The 14,107-nt window shown below is 39.0% G+C and overlaps 1 long non-coding RNA gene across 1 annotated transcript; it reads right to left on the reverse strand.

Moving 5' to 3' along the window:
* Nucleotides 1-12,607: 12,607 nt before the first annotated feature.
* Nucleotides 12,608-13,854, reverse strand: LOC145954296 (uncharacterized). Its single transcript, XR_014431483.1, has 2 exons — nucleotides 13,227-13,854; nucleotides 12,608-13,046 (listed from the first exon to the last, which is right to left on the reverse strand). It is a non-coding gene; the product is annotated as an uncharacterized LOC145954296 (long non-coding RNA).
* Between the last annotated feature and the right edge of the window lie 253 nt (nucleotides 13,855-14,107).

Below are 14,107 nucleotides of genomic sequence, written 5' to 3' on the forward strand. Positions count from 1 at the left end.
TTTTCGTCACAAAAGTCGTCACTATTAGTGACGACATTTTATCCGTCACAAATTTTCGTCACAAATTTTAATTTTTTTAGTAGTGGTCCCCACCACCCCTATTTATAATGTTCTCAAGGGACGAACCCTAACCGTCACACCCCTACGAACCGTTGGATCAGTTTGATCCAATGACTCACAAGCCACAACTTTTCAAATCCCCCATCATTAATGTCCAACGGTTATAACCCAACGGTTACAACCCTTCACGTTCCCACGACTAATACTTAAAGGTTACAATTCCACACTCCAACCCAACCGTCACAACTACAAAGTCATTTCTACTCTTGGCGTCGTTTCACACCTTAAGGCTGGGGGCTTATGTACCGGAAGGGTCCTATCGGCTACGTGGATCAGCCACGTGGACCGGCACGTCATGTCCAATCACACATTGACGCAGCTCAGACACCATCTCGGCTCGGACACCGTTATCGGCTCGGCCATAGGCCGAAAGGTCCTCTCGGCCGACCCTATCGGCTCGGCCAAGGACCAACAGAGTACTTATAACGATAACCATGGTTAACAAGGGACAACACGTAATTAAAGCATAACCAGCCGGTTAGCATCGTATTACCTAATTTGGTAAGTGTCAGAGAAGGCCCACCATGCTCAGGCCCATGATAGGTACTATAAATAAGTCACACGAAATGAGGTATGTCACTGTTCAATTATTACTCTCTTGAGAATCATGTTTGTCCTGACTTGAGCGTCGAAGTACCTTTTGCAAGTACCTCCCCCCTCTAAAGCATCCACCTGAAGCTCTCGTTCGGCCCTCTACCCACCAGAAGATTACGAGTGTGCCCTCAGACAGGTACAGATTTTATTGAAGACCACATCATTTTTTGATTTGGGATACCCTAGACAATAACTACAGACCAAGGTATAGTGTTCACATGTCAAAAAGTTGCACAATATGTTAAGTCAAAAGGGATTAAATTAATCACTTCAACACCTTATTACTCTCAAGCTAATGGCCAAATGTGATGGAAGAGCATGGGCTAAAGGCCCAACCACTAGAGCTATGGCCAGGAGATTACTTGAAGACTTGTCTGCTTCAGAGCTTAGTGGGCCCAATGGGCTTGGTGGGCCTAGGGTGATTCTCACTTGGACCTTAGTTGAATAAACACCATGTTTTATTGCATTTCTTAGCATAGGAAGTTACTTTGATTTTTGGTCTTGTATTTTGACCATAGACTAGGGTTTATGCTTTTGGGCTTGTATTTGGGCTTCTTAGGCTTTGGGCTTTTGATACCCAATATTAGGCTCATTCTTCTTCTTGTAATTTTTCCTATTCATTGTATTCATTTGACCAATGTATTTCGGTCATTAGATTAGGTTTATATGAAGTATACATTAATAGGTGCATTAGGATTCATTTTTATGTCATTTAGAAGTAATTTGATTTGAATTTGAGTCACATGGATTGCATGGAGAGGATCCGGCCATGTGAGCTCTAAATTCACATCAAATAACTCCCAAATGACATTAGGATGAAGGTACCATCCGGATGAGTCACTTGGCTGGCCAAAGTTTGAATTTCAAATTCAAATTTGAAATTCAAACTTGGCGCCAATTAAGCTTACACGGATTGGCGCCACTTAACCTAATTTTCCCACCTATAAATGTGTAACTCTTACCTTGTATTTTCACTTTTGAATATATTGAATTTATGAGTGAAATCTTCAGCAATTCTTCAAGAGTCACCGAGTTGAGAGAGAGCAAGAGAGAGTGCGTTCAAACACCTTAGGAAACCCTAATTCCTTCCCTTTGAAGTGAGCAATCTCTTGATTGCTTGAGCTTGGATACTTCCTTCTAGGCTTAGTCCTTCTAATCCGCGAGTTCTCTTCCTTCTAAAGTGTTCATCACTTTGGTCATTTCTCCTTTGAAGAAGATCCATGCCTAGGAGAAGCTAAGGAGAGGTTCATTCTTCACTTCTCCCACCTTCTCCATCAATTTTGGTATCAAGAGCAAGGTCTTCAAGGAGATAAGTTGCTTCATCTTTTTGTGTCCGTGTCTTGTGTTCTATGTGTTCTAAGTGTCTTGTTTGAGTTTCTTTTTGGATCTATATACTTTGAATCAAATTTTATTCCATGGATCCATTGCTTGATTGTTTTTGAATTCCTTCCACAATCAACATGTTTTAGGACCTTTTTGCTTGTGCATAATTTTGATTTTCTTTGAGTCTCTCCATTCTTGTATGTGTCCGTGATTGGACCTCATGCATTTGCATTAGAATTTGGTTTTGAATATATGTTTTGTCTTAGAGTTTGTGTTTAGTCCTTATATGTTTAAAAATTCCTTGAATAGCATGTTGACCTAATTTTCTTTTAGTACATTGTCTAATTGTTTGGTCTCGGTTTGCTTAATTTTCTTGCCTACCTATATGTGCTTTTTCTTTTGCCTTATTGAGTTCATAATTTGCTATTAGTTCTAGCAAATTTCTTTAGAGTTAGGTTTCCATTGTGTACTTAAGTTTTCATTTCACTTTCTATTGAAAATTCTTAAGAAAATTTGTTTTACTTAAAATTTCAAGTGCTTAATCCTACTTCTAGTGCACTATCTTTTGGATTCAAATTTTTAAAAGTAAAGAGGCTAAAAAACAGAGGAAAATTCAGAGCCTATTGTTTCAAATAGTTAAAAAAAAAAAAGAGAAAAGTGAACAAAGAATCCATTACAAAAACCTAAAAACTAGTGCACTAGTTTCATCATTTCTCACTTGAATTTTGACTAACTTGTAGTCTTGGTTTCTATAGCTTGGAATCTTAAAAAAATAGATAAATCAATTTAAAGAGAAAAGGCCGAGAGGTGTACAACTACAAAATTCACTTGATTCCTTAGCTTGTTTGGACTACTATTTGGTGTATTCTTATCCAATTGCTTCCAAATTTTTTTTGTGTTGTTAATCTACTCTATTACCTATCTAGGAACCTTCCTAACTGAGTGCTAGCCTTCTTTGGAGTCTTATTTTTTCAGTTTTTTATTGTTGAACCTCTTTGAGTCTTGTCATACACATATTACTCTTCACTTTGGTATAAGCTTCTTAAATTGTGCTTTTGTTGCTTGTCTTGTTTTCTTTCCTTAAAATTTCTGTGCTGGAAGTGGCCTCAAATCCTTGCTTAAGGATCAAGCATTGACTCAACAAAGAGTAGGAAAAGTTTTGGACACTAAGACTACAAAATTTGACCTAATTTAGTGACCAAACTCTTCCTAAACTTCCTTCACTTGAGTGAACCTTTCTTTCACCTTGTGAGCAGCCTTCTTTAACTATTTTGTTGTGTTCATTGTGCAGGTCCAGGAGCAACCTAAATCAAGGGTTAGTGGCGGATTAAAACACTTGAACAAGTGTTAGAAAAATTGGAAAACAAATCCGTCACTAATTGGTCACAAAAGCCGCCATTTATTGCTTTCTAGGCTAGTTTAAATTTTTGCAATTTCTCTTGTATTTTAAGCCAATTTGTAAAGCTTGAAGGGAGTATTAAGAAGCTGGTCAGGTATATCTAACTCCTATGTAGCCTACTCACGTGTAGTACTAGTGGAAGTGGCTTGGAAATTTCATATGTTTCAAGCTTCCACTTAGGGTTATCCGACTAGTTGCTTAACTTGTTTCCTTTAAGTTTCTTGTCCTTAATTGTTTTTACTTTGCTGCCCTAATTCGTCTAGACTTGTGTAGTTTAATTGCTCATGTTTAGCTTAGTTTAAAAAAAAAACAAACAAATTGTGAAAAGCATACAAAAATCTTTTGTGAAAAGTTTTGGGGAATCAAAGATACCACAAAGGAGTTTAGTGATTTCCACTTAAAAAGGCTTGGTTATTAAGTGGCTCTTAGTAGCTCACCTCCCTTGATAGTGAAACTTGTACACTTAGACTTCCAAGTGCTATTTTTGTTCCTAGAAAATTACAAAAACATTTTATAACTTTTTGCATAGCATATAAAAATTCTTATTGCTTAATCATGAGTCATACTTCTCAAAGTAATAGTGAATTTGAATCTCCTAAAAGTTTTAAAAGAATAGTTAAGGAGGTTGAAGCACTAAAACTTTGGAAGCAACAAGAGGTACTTCAAAAAGAAAAAGAAAAGATTGAAAGAGAAGTACAACTTATTGCTCTTGAGGAGGAGATAAATAAAATTAAGCAACAAGAAGAAAAACTTTTGAAAAAAATCAATAAAAGTAAAAGTCAAAAAAATTCTTCAAGGAGCTCAACCAAAAGTTCCAATGACTCTCAAAGCCAAGAGAATGATGGTAGTTTGAATATGGATGCATACTACCAGCCTAAACCTAGGAGAGTCATTAAGGAAACCAAAGTGAGGGAATCAAGGGTTGATCTCCCTTACTTTCATGGAAAAGAGGATGTAGATGCCTACTTGGATTGGGAGATGAAAGTGGAGCAAATTTTCACTTGTCATAAAGTAGGTGAGGAGAGAAAAGTTTCCCTAGCCACCCTAGCTTTCCAAGGACAAGCTATGTATTGGTGGACATCCTTAGAGAGAGAGAGAAGACTTCACAATGACCCTCCAATCACTTATTGGAATAAATTGAGGAGTGCTATGAGAAGAAGGCACATTCCTTCTTATTATAGTAGGGAGCTTATGGATAAGCTCCAAAGACTCCAACAAAAGAACATGAGTGTGGAGGAGTATAGACAAAAAATGGAGTTGTATCTCATGAGGGCTGGGATTAGGGAAGAAGAAAGATTGACCATTGCTAGATTTTTGAGTGGTCTAAATTTTGATATAAGAGATAGAGTTGAGTTACTCCCTTATAGGTACCTTGATGATTTGGTCCAACTTTGTATAAGGGTGGAACAACAAAATTTAAGAAAAAGTTCTTTCAAAGGTAAAACTCAATCTAGCTCTTATATAAAGAAGGACTACAAGAGGGAGGGTCAATATGACTCCTCTAAGAAATTTAGCAAGGGTCAAGAAAAAGAAAAAGAAAATGAAAAAGAGAAAAATAAAAATAAAAATGTTGTCACTTCTAGTAGTAAGACTAGTGACATCAAATGCTTTAAATGTCTTGGGAGAGGCCACATAGCTTCTCAATGCCCCACTAAAAAGGTGATGATTTTGAAAGGGCAAGACATTTATAGTAGTGTTGATGAATCTAGTTCTACCACTTCAAGTGATAGTGAAACAAGTGAGGAAGACCATCCAATTGAAAGTGCATATCCTTATGATGGTCAACTTCTTATGATTAGAAGGCTTCTAGGAAGCCAACCTCATGAGTCTCACCTTTCACAAAGAGAGAATATTTTTTATACAAGGTGTAAAGTTTTTGATAATGCTTGTTCTCTCATTGTGGATAGTGGGCCTTATTGCAATTTTTGTAGCACAAGGTTGGTGGAGAAGCTTGATCTTACTCTTATTCCCTATCCGAAACCATATCAACTTCATTGGCTTAATGAAGATGGGGATATTATTGTTAATAAACAAGTGAAAGTCAAGTTTTCTATTGGTAACTATGAAGATCAAGTGGTTTGTGACATAGTTCTAATGGAGGCTTGCCATATTTTGTTGGGAAGGTCATGGCAATTTGACAAGAAAACCATGCATAATGGCCTTACCAATGAAATTACCTTCACCCATAAAGAAAAGAAATTTGTACTTCATCCTTTGTCTCCTTCACAAGTGATAGAGGATCAAGTACAAATGAAAATGAAAAGAGAAGAAGAAAAAAAACTTGATTAAAAAAAAAAAGAAGAGAAAAAGCATAAAACTTCAAAGAAGAAGAAGGAAGAAAAATCTCTTTCAATAGAAGGAATTCAACAAGAAACTTTAAAACAAACCTTATTTGTTGAAAAGCCTTCTTACCTTCTTCTTTGTAGAGGTGTGCTTAAGTGTCATAATTTAAGTCTTGAGCCTAGTTCTTTAACTCTTGAAGTTTCTCAATTATTAAAAGAATTTGATGATATATTCCCTAGTGAAGGTCCAAAGGGCCTTCCTCCTTTTAGGGGTATAGAACATCAAATTGATTTTGTGCCTAGGGCTAGTCTACCCAATAGACCAGCCTATAGGACAAATCCTCAAGAAACTAAGTAGATAGAGAACCAAGTCCAAGAGCTATTGGATAAGGGGTGGGTGCAAAAGAGTTTGAGTCCCTGTGCTGTGCCTGTATTGTTAGTGCCCAAGAAAGATGAAAAATGAAGAATGTGTTGTGATTGTAGGGCCATTAACAATATCACAATCAAGTATAGGCACCCAATCCCTAGACTTGATGATATGCTTGATGAATTACATGGTGCTATTATATTTTCTAAAATTGATCTTAAGAGTGGTTATCACCAAATAAGAATCAAAGAAGGTGATGAGTGGAAAACTGCTTTTAAGACCAAATTTGGATTATATGAGTGGCTAGTTATGCCTTTTGGTTTAACTAATGCACCAAGTACATTCATGAGACTTATGAATCATGTCTTGAGAGAGTGTATAGGTAAATTTGTTGTTGTTTATTTTGATGACATCTTAATCTATAGTAGGTCTCAAGATGATCACTTAGGACATCTTAGAGAAGTTTTGATGATCCTTAGGAAAAACCACTTATTTGCAAATCTTGAAAAATGTACTTTTTGTGTGGATCATGTGGTTTTCCTAGGGTTCATTGTAAGCAAAGATGGGGTTCGTCTGGACCCCGAGAAAATCAAAGCCATTCAAGAGTGGCCCAAGCCTAAAAATGTTAGTGAAGTTAGGAGTTTTCATGGATTAGCAAGTTTTTATAGAAGATTTGTGCCTAACTTCTCTAGCATTGCTTCACCCTTGAATGAGCTTGTTAAAAAAGATATTTTATTTGAATGGACTTCAAAGCATGACCAAGCATTTCAACTTCTTAAGGATCAACTTATTAATGCACCCATACTAGCTCTACCAAATTTTGAAAAGACTTTTTGAGCTAGAATGTGATGCATTAGGAGTTGGCATAGGGGCTGTGTTATTGCAAGGAGGACACCCCATTGCATATTTTAGTGAAAAACTAAAAGGTGCCTCCCTCAATTACCCCACCTATGACAAGGAGTTATATGCCTTGGTTAGGGCTTTACAAACTTGGGAACACTATCTAGTGTCCAAAGAGTTTATCATCCATAGTGACCATGAGTCACTTAAATATTTAAGAGGTCAAGGTAAGTTAAATAAGAGGCATGCCAAATGGTTAGAGTTCCTTGAACAATTTCCATTTATTATTAAATTCAAGAAAGGAAAATCAAATATTGTAGCTGATGCTTTATCTAGTAGGCATACTTTGCTTATGTCTCTAGGCACACAAATTCTTGGATTTGATAATATTAGGGAGTTGTATGAGGGAGATCTTGAGTTTGGTGATAATGGCTGAGGGGTATTTATACAAAGAAGGAAGGTTATGTATACCCCAAGGATCCATTAGGAAACTATTAATTAAAGAGAGTCATGAAGGTGGGCTTATGGGGCACTTTGGTGTTGATAAAACCCTTAGTTTGCTAAAAGAAAAATTTTGTTGGCCCCATATGCGAAAGGATGTCCAAAAGCATTGTTTTAGATGTTTGGCTTGTTTACAAGCCAAGTCTAAAGTGATGCCTCATGGTAAATACACACCTTTGTCTGTTGCTTCTTCTCCTTGGGTAGATATTAGCATGGATTTTGTGCTAGGTTTACCTAGAACCCAAAGGGGAATGGATTCTATCTTTGTGGTTGTGGACCGTTTTAGTAAAATGGCTCATTTCATTCCATGCCACAAAGTAGATGATGCAAGCAACATTGCAAAACACTTCTTTAGAGATGTGGTTAAACTCCATGGACTCCCTAGGACAATAGTTTCAGATAGAGATACTAAGTTCCTATGCCACTTTTGGCGTGTCTTATGGTCAATGTAACAGCCCAAGCAACCCGCATGAGGATATTGTCCGCTTTGGCCCACGGCCGCACGGTTTTGCTCTTGGCGATGACACGCATGCCACCCCAAAAGGCCTCCTCACAAGGAAGGTATCCACACCCATATATATGGCATGCTTCGTTCGCCTTCCTAACCGATGTGGGACTATATCCACCCCCCCTCAAGGGAGTCCAGCGCCCTCGCTGGCACACCGATCCGGGCCCCGGCTCTGATACCAATGTAACAGCCCAAGCAACCCGCATGAGGATATTGTCCGCTTTGGCCCACGGCCGCACGGTTTTGCTCTTGGCGATGACACGCATGCCACCCCAAAAGGCCTCCTCACAAGGAATATATCCACCCCCCCTCAAGGGAGTCCAGCGCCCTCGCTGGCACACCGATCCGGGCCCCGGCTCTGATACCAATGTAACAGCCCAAGCAACCCGCATGAGGATATTGTCCGCTTTGGCCCACGGCCGCACGGTTTTGCTCTTGGCGATGACACGCATGCCACCCCAAAAGGCCTCCTCACAAGGAAGGTATCCACACCCATATATATGGCATGCTTCGTTCGCCTTCCTAACCGATGTGGGACTATATCCACCCCCCCTCAAGGGAGTCCAGCGCCCTCGCTGGCACACCGATCCGGGCCCCGGCTCTGATACCAATGTAATAGCCCAAGCAACCCGCATGAGGATATTGTCCGCTTTGGCCCACGGCCGCACGGTTTTGCTCTTGGCGATGACACGCATGCCACCCCAAAAGGCCTCCTCACAAGGAAGGTATCCACACCCATATATATGGCATGCTTCGTTCGCCTTCCTAACCGATGTGGGACTATATCATATATGGGTGTGGATACCTTCCTTGTGAGGAGGCCTTTTGGGGTGGCATGCGTGTCATCGCCAAGAGCAAAACCGTGCGGCCGTGGGCCAAAGCGGACAATATCCTCATGCGGGTTGCTTGGGCTGTTACATTGGTATCAGAGCCGGGGCCCGGATCGGTGTGCCAGCGAGGGCGCTGGACTCCCTTGAGGGGGGGTGGATATAGTCCCACATCGGTTAGGAAGGCGAACGAAGCATGCCATATATATGGGTGTGGATACCTTCCTTGTGAGGAGGCCTTTTGGGGTGGCATGCGTGTCATCGCCAAGAGCAAAACCGTGCGGCCGTGGGCCAAAGCGGACAATATCCTCATGCGGGTTGCTTGGGCTGTTACATTGGTATCAGAGCCGGGGCCCGGATCGGTGTGCCAGCGAGGGCGCTGGACTCCCTTGAGGGGGGGTGGATATAGTCCCACATCGGTTAGGAAGGCGAACGAAGCATGCCATATATATGGGTGTGGATACCTTCCTTGTGAGGAGGCCTTTTGGGGTGGCATGCGTGTCATCGCCAAGAGCAAAACCGTGCGGCCGTGGGCCAAAGCGGACAATATCCTCATGCGGGTTGCTTGGGCTGTTACAGTCAAGACTAGGAACTAAACTCCTCTTTTCAACTACTTGTCATCCTCAAACAGATGGCCAAATTGAGGTAGTGAATAGGTCTCTGTCTACTATGCTTAGGGCAGTTCTAAAGGGCAATCACAAATCTTGGGATGAGTATTTGCCTCACATTGAATTTGCCTATAATAGGGTAGTCCACAAAACTACCAATATTTCTCCTTTTGAAGCTGTGTTTGGGTTTAATCCTTTGACTCCTTTAGACTTGATACCTCTTCCTAATGTTGAACATTTCATTCATAAGGAAGGGGCTTCAAGAGCTGAGTTTGTTAAGAAACTTCATGAAAGGATTAAAACTCATATTCAACTCCAAAATGAGAAATATGCCCAACAAGGAAATAAAGGCAAAAGATCTATGATCTTCGAGGAAGGAGATTGGGTTTGGCTTCATTTAAGAAAAGAACGTTTTCCAAAACAAAGGAAGTCCAAACTCAGTCCTAGAGGAGATGGTCCCTTTCAGGTCTTACAGCGTATCAATGATAACGCTTATAGACTTGATTTACCCTCTGATTATGGAGTAAGCCCTACTTTTAATGTTAGTGATCTTAAACCTTTTGTAGGTGCTAGTGATGATGAGGAAGAGTCTTCAAATTCGAGGACGAATCCTTCTCAAGAGGGAGGGAATGATGGAAGAGCATGGGCTAAAGGCCCAACCACTAGAGCTATGGCCAGGAGATTACTTGAAGACTTGTCTACTTCAGAGTTTAGTGGCCCCAATGGGCTTGGTGGGCCTAGGGTGCTTCTCACTTGGACCTTACTTGAATAAACACCATGTTTTATTGCATTTCTTAGCATAGGAAGTTACTTTGATTTTTGGTCTTGTATTTTGACCATAGACTAGGGTTTATGCTTTTGGGCTTGTATTTGGGCTTCTTAGGCTTTGGGCTTTTGATACCCAATATTAGGCTCATTCTTCTTCTTGTAATTTTTCATATTCATTGTATTCCTTTGACCAATGTATTTCGGTCATTAGATTAGGTTTATATGAAGTATACATTAATAGGTGCATTAGGATTCATTTTTATGTCATTTAGAAGTAATTTGATTTGAATTTGAGTCACATGGATTGCATGGAGAGGATCCGGCCATGTGAGCTCTAAATTCACATCAAATAACTCCCAAATGACATTAGGATGAAGGTACCATCCGGATGAGTCACTTGGCTGGCCAAAGTTTGAATTTCAAATTCAAATTTGAAATTCAAACTTGGCGCCAATTAAGCTTACACGGATTGGCGCCAGTTAACCTAATTTTCCCACCTATAAATGTGTAACTCTTACCTTGTATTTGCACTTTTGAATATATTGAATTTCTGAGTGAAATCTTTAGCAATTCTTCAAGAGTCACCGAGTTGAGAGAGAGCAAGAGAGTGCCTTCAAACACCTTAGGAAACCCTAATTCCTTCCCTTTGAAGTGAGCAATCTCTTGATTGCTTGAGCTTGGATACTTCCTTCTAGGCTTATTAGTCCTTCTAATCCGCGAGTTCTCTCCCTTCTAAAGTGTTCATCACTTCGGTCATTTCTCCTTTGAAGAAGATCCATGCCTAGGAGAAGCTAAGGAGAGGTTCATTCTTCACTTCTCCCACCTTCTCCATCAAAATGGAGGCTGCTAATAAGGTTGTGATAAATTTGATAAAAAATCATATTTTTGTAAAGTCAAGAAGATGGAATGAGACACTATTAAAAGTTTTATGGGCTTATAGAAATTCGCCTAAGGGTGCAACTGGCACCACACCATGTAAATTGGTCTAGGGTCATGAAGCAGTCCTGCCTATAGATATTAATTTACAATCCATTCATATACAAAGACATAATGACCTTCCAATCGAAGACTATTAGAATTTGATGTATGATAAGTTGATTCAATTAGATGAAGAAAGGATAATAGTTATGCAAAATGTCATACATCAAAAGGAGAAGGTTTCACGAGTATACAAAAGAAAAGTTACGACTAAAAAATTTTTAATTGGTGATTTGGTATTAAAAGTAATTATACCAATGGATCAAAAGTCTCGAAATCTTGGTAAATGGTCTTACAAAGGTCCTTTCGTGATCGAGCAGATTTACTCGAATAATGCATACGTGATAAAATAGATAAATTTGAGAGGCACGAGCAAGGTGATTAATAATAGAAATTATTTGAAGAAATTCCACGAAAGCAAAATATATTGAGAAAATAATTAAGTAAATCCTTGATCAACTTGTCTAAAACAAATTATAACAAATCATTTACAAAACTTTGATTTAAAAGCCTCGTACGCTTGATAAGCTTGGTCTAAGCTCTATTTCCTCAAAGCACACAGAGCTTCAAACCTTTTTTTCTGCTCTAATGAAACATGTTATTGGCGATAACAAACTTTAAAATATTGTTTGAATTGATAAATAATGTTACGATTCTTGTATGTACCTAAAATCTTTGGGCCTGCGTAGAAAAGAAAGAGTTGGTCAGTTTCTTCAAGAACTCCTCGAAGGAGAATACTTTGTTAGTATAGTATCCACACCACCAACAAAGATAACACCCTAACACAAGGAAAGAAAGAGAGAAAGAAGAGGGAATAAGAGAAAGTCGAGTATCAGGCTTCAAGATTAACTTTAGAAGGCCCTCGTAGTCGTCGTCCTCAACACATACGTTATAATCAACCCTATCTTTTCGATAAAGAGGCAATGGTTTCATCTGACACAATCCAAATTGGCGAGCAAAGATCTGAGGTTGCTAGGGGTAAACCCTCACATCTTTCTACTTCATACAAGAAAAAATAACATCCCAAGACAAAATAACCCAACCAAAATTTGACCATCTCATGAGAAATACTCCCAACTTGGTTATTACCACTTAGACATGAAGGATCCACTAGATTAGAATGAATGAAAGGTGCTAAATCACTCGTAACTTGATCAAAATTGAGAATATCCTTGATTTATCAAGAAATATTATCCACGAAACTCTTTTTAGGAGTTAGTGTTGTTAGCCTCGCTCCCTCGAATGAATATTGAATGGAGGCTTGGAGGGGAACAAGTTTCAGTTTTTTCTCGAATATGGCATTAAGCCATAGTTGCAACAACCAAAGATGTCCTGATAGGTTTTGAGGACCACTCTCTCGAAATAAACTCCTTGAAGCTTCATCGAGGCAAGCATATAAATAAGTAAGCAATAGTTTGCTCAAACAAACCTTTTTCTTTAGATGTAGAGCTTGGGCAAGCACGTAGTAGTATTTTGGCACTTGGAGAGAGAGTGCAAAAAACACAAGCAGATAACTAGTATAGTAAAATGGAAATGTGTTCAAAATTAGTGACAAAAGCACCCTCTTGGCCATGATGTGCACTAATGAAAGCAGAATAAGTTTTCTTATCCTAAATTATCAAAGTTTCTTTCATCAAAATATCTTCTTCGAGTGCCTTGGGATGATATCTATCTCCTATGGGTTTCAAACTAGTAATAGCAGCGATATCCAGTAGGGTTGGACACACAAAACCACAAGGAAACTCGAAGGCCCGAGTTTCCCTGTTCCAAAAGAAAATAGCAGAAAGTAACATTTGAGGATTGAAAACATTCATATCATACTTCGCTAATTGAATAAAATCGAAGATACCAACTTCATGCCATATGGACTTCATGGAATTTTCAACACGCTCAAGCCATTGAATATGCCTATCCTTAGCAAAGGGAAAAGCCTGGAATATCTCAGTAGTATTAGAAAACAAAGAAAGGTCTATGTTTTGGGAGTAAATATAAGGCAATGAAGAATCGTCTTCTGGAAGCAAGTTATTAGGATATCTCTTCTTATTTTTTCCCAAGAAAGGACCCAAAAAAGCATGTAAAGACCCATTAGTAATGGAGAAGGGCAAAAGTACCTATGATTGGAAGATTTTTAAACTGGCTTCTTCCATCCCCGGGATAAGGATAAAGGGATTTCTCCCGTCGTCCAAAGCAGAAACAGCTACATCTTCTATCAACAAAGGAACATGAGGGATGGAGTGAACATAAGTTTGGGCTGTGGTGAGCTTAGGAGTAGTAACAGAGGCGAAAACAGCTGAAGTAGTCATGAACACAAAAAAAAAGGCCCGCAAAAGGTTGAAAATGAGGAAGAGCAAGTGACTCTAGGAAAGGATAATTCTGGCTCAGGCAGTTAAAGTAAAAACTCAAAGGTAGTAAAAGTGCATATATAAGAGAAGAGATGGGCCTACATAAAACCAAGCCCGCGTTTGATATTAAAATTTTTTCTTTTTTAAATAATAGTAAACGTTTAAATGACCAAGAGATATGATTGCGTATCATGAGAAAACGTGATCGACGCTGCCAAATCTATGGTAAATGAGTAAAAGAGAACTGATTGTGTCAGAAGCATTTAATGAGTACGAAGGATGACACATGTAAGGTTTCCTCGAAATAAATAAAGGATATTAAACACTCATAAAAAATATTTTCTCTTATTTCTTCGAGACAAACGTTTTTTAGGGGGCATCTGTTAATCAAGAAACTTGGGTTGGTTATACTCGAATGTGCATCAAAACATGGAATAAAAGGAAGATCAACTAAATACATCAATTTTGAGTTGTAGTTACAACAGTGACCAATTCAAGAATGGGGGGAAGTACTCGAATTCTACACAAGCGAAGAGGTAGTTTTGACACGGAAAGTCTCAAAGAAAAGGTTCAAGGATAAAACTACTTGGTAAATCAAAAGAAATGGTTACGAGAGATTACTGATAGTTAGAAGGAGTTAATACACGACG

This window comes from Cajanus cajan, chromosome 2 (assembly GCF_000230855.2).
Source record: "Cajanus cajan strain Asha chromosome 2, NIPB_CcT2T_4, whole genome shotgun sequence".
Taxonomy (NCBI): domain Eukaryota; kingdom Viridiplantae; phylum Streptophyta; class Magnoliopsida; order Fabales; family Fabaceae; genus Cajanus; species Cajanus cajan.